Source organism: Hipposideros armiger, unplaced genomic scaffold (genome assembly GCF_001890085.2).
Source record: "Hipposideros armiger isolate ML-2016 unplaced genomic scaffold, ASM189008v1 scaffold_880, whole genome shotgun sequence".
Classification (NCBI taxonomy): Eukaryota; Metazoa; Chordata; class Mammalia; order Chiroptera; family Hipposideridae; genus Hipposideros; species Hipposideros armiger.
Window position 1 is genome coordinate 598628 of NW_017732230.1, and position 3355 is coordinate 601982.

Here is a 3355-nt window from a genome sequence, read left to right on the forward strand (position 1 = left end):
AACCGCACGCAGAAACATACCCATGGTTAGGTGCTCCCATCCCACTGTGTAGGCTACACCTTATGGACGCCAACACACAGCACACCCATCACAGCTAGTATCCCTGACACACACACACACACACACGTATACTCACATACACACTTCTACATGCATTTTGAATTTCCAAGCAGCAGATACACTTTTATTATTAATTCCTATTTTTATTGCTTTGTGGTAAAAAAATGTGACCTTTCCTTTTTTGAACCTACTATGTGCCAAGCATCCTGTTCGGTGCTAAGGATACAAAGTTGAATAAACTTGGACCCCACCACCTAATAATGGAGAATACAAATAAATCCAACTGATAATCTGACTTGATAACACGCTGCGGCAGAGGGAAACCCAGCATTATATATTTTTAAAATAGCTTATAGGGCCGGCCGAGTGGCGCGATGGTTAAGAACTCGCTTGGGATGCCAGAGGGCCCCGGTTCGGATCCCACATATGAGGGCCAGTGACACTGCCCTCTACAGCTAAGACGCTGAACAACAGCTCAACCTGGAGCTGGGATGCCGTGAGTCGCCAGCGACGGCATAGGCTGCAGCCCCTGTGGCAGTGGATTGCCATGGGCTACCGTGTGTGGCCAGCAGCCAGCGTGAGCGGCCAGCAGCCGCAGTGAGCGGCCGTCCAGAAGCCGGCGACTGATCTGCCTCACCCGGGAAGAGCGTAATGATGGTGCCAACTTGGGCCAGTGAAGCAACGTCCTCCACAACTAGACTGAAGAACAAAACGGAAGGAACCTGTCCGGTCCCCCTTCCCCAATTCCCCAGCACTGTTCCCATCCCCCCAATTCCCCAATAAAAATCTTTAAAAAAAAATAAATAAAAAAAATAAAATAGCTTATATATTTATCTCTACAGAGGGTGCCAAAAAAATGTATACCCATTTTAAGAAAGGAAAAAACTGTATTAAGATTGTACTACTCAATATATACTGATAATAAAAGATGCCTACAAGTCACATTTGACTTCTGATTACAAGAGGTGCTCAAAGTAGTTACCATCAGTGTAATTTTAATACAGTTTTCTTTCTTCTTAAAATGTGTATACATTTTTGGAACCCTCTGTACTTAGGTTGATTCCTTTTTTGTTTCTATTACTTAAACATTACTGGACCAAAAAACATTGGCTATTTTATTGTTATATTCATTTGCTTTTCTTGAATTATTAGTGTGGATAAGAATATTCTCATTTGATGGTCTGTTTCTATCCCTTCTTTGTGACTTGTCATTTCATACCTTTGCCTGTTTTTCTGCTAGGATGATTAATTCTTCAAATTTCCAATTATTTGTCTTTTGCACATTCTTGGGTAATTCTTCAAGTTGATGTTCTAGGATGGATGACGACTTTGACTGTCAAGTCAAACATGCGTTCTGTTTTTCGCTCTGACCCATGATATTCTTTCTTCCCAAGTTTTTGTGTTCAGGTTGCTCCTTTTTCTTAGTGGCGCGCTCCTGTTTGTCTATGAAGCATCATTTCAATTACTTCAGCATTCTTTCAGGACCTCTTGAGAGGTGTCCGCAGGCTGACACACGAAGGCTTAGTGCCCTGTGGAGAGGACAGCCTGAGAAGGAGTCTCCCTGAGAATTTGTGTTCCCTCCATTCAGTGGGGGAAGGTGTCCCCGCCCCTCCCACTCAGGGCAAGGTCAGAAGCCGCTGGATGTCTCCCTCCCTCAGGTGGCTTTCATCTCCTCTGATCAGCCTACACCGGTTCTCCCTGCCTTGCCTGATGCAGGAGTCGCCCAGGATGCTTGTTAAATTTTAGATTCTGTGGAATTGGAGGTACAGATGCAAACTCATGATTTCTAAAATGTGTATATGTCTGTTTATGTGCATACATCTATGTCTATAGATGCATATTTGTGTGAATATGTGTATATGTACACACACTTATTTCCTCATTCTGTCTGCTGAAAAGGTCAAGAAAAAAGGACACTCGAGTAGCTCTCAGATGTTGGTCTGTCATTCTAGTCCTTAGGGGTCCTCAGAGAAATGACTAATCCCTCAGCTGAGGCAGGTAGCTACAAGGTGAGCCTGAGACACCTTGTCATGCCAGAAAGTAAGGACATGTTTGAAAATGGCACTGGAGACATGTCGCTAAGACACGGGCATCAGTTTGAAAGGGCTCCCTGTGGCCAAATCTGGGACTGTTTGAGCACCAAAATACGTAGTGAATTATAAGCCCTTAAAAAGAGGACTTCATGAGTCCATCTCAATAATAAATACATAAACAAATATGTGGAGAGAAGACCTTAGCTGACAGTAAAATTCTGAGAGTTGGCTGGTAAAGTGGAAGGAGTGCTAGAAGTGACATATCATCTTTTGCAACCATCCTAGTCAAGACTGGATCAATCATTAATGGTTGCTAACTCTAGGGGAATATTTTGATGAGGCATAGGATATTTGCATGGTCTCACAGTGTCTCCCCTCAGACTGCTTATTAGTTGCAAGCAAGGCAAAACCAAACAAACCAAACAAAACTCAGTAACTATACAATGGAGAAATTGAACCACGCCCGGGTCACATGATCAAAATTAGCATCACCAGTGAGGGACAGGCGGGCGTCCAGGTGTGTTTCTCTGAAGAAGGACGCAATATGCTCTTTGCCATATTTCGGGCAAGAATGAATAACCAGAAATTGGTCACAAGGAAACATCAGACAACTGCAACATTCTATTTTTATTTTAAAAAGGGGCAGGAGGAATGGGTGGCTGTATTCCTCCAAAATGTCAATGTCATAAAAGACAAAGAAAGGCCGTAGAAATGGTCCAGATTACAAGAGGTTCGCGAGACATGACAACTAAATGTAATCTTTGACCCTAGATTGGGTCCTGTGCTGGAGGGGAAAAAATACTATAACAGGACATTTGTTCCACTGAGAAAATTGAACGTTAGATCCAAGTATGGCCCAATGTAAAACTGGCTGAGCTTAATAACTATACTGTGATTATGTAAGAGAATATCCCTAATCTTAGTAAATACCCACTGAAGTATTTGGGTAAAGGACGATGACATATGTAATTCAGCTCTCACATCTCCTAATCCAGGCCTCTTTTTGCAAATAGATTTTAAGAAACACAACTAGAGTCCTCCTGGGTATACAATTCTGTTATCAGCTTTTACACCTAATATATATATATATATATATATATATATATATATATATTTAAATTGGGGAACTGGGGGAGGGGAACAGCATTGGGGAATTGGGGAATGGGAAAAGACAAGTTGCTGTCCTTTTGTTCTTCAGTCTAGTTGTGGAGGATGTCGCTTCACTGGCCCATGTTGGTATTTTGATCATTGCGCTCTTCCCG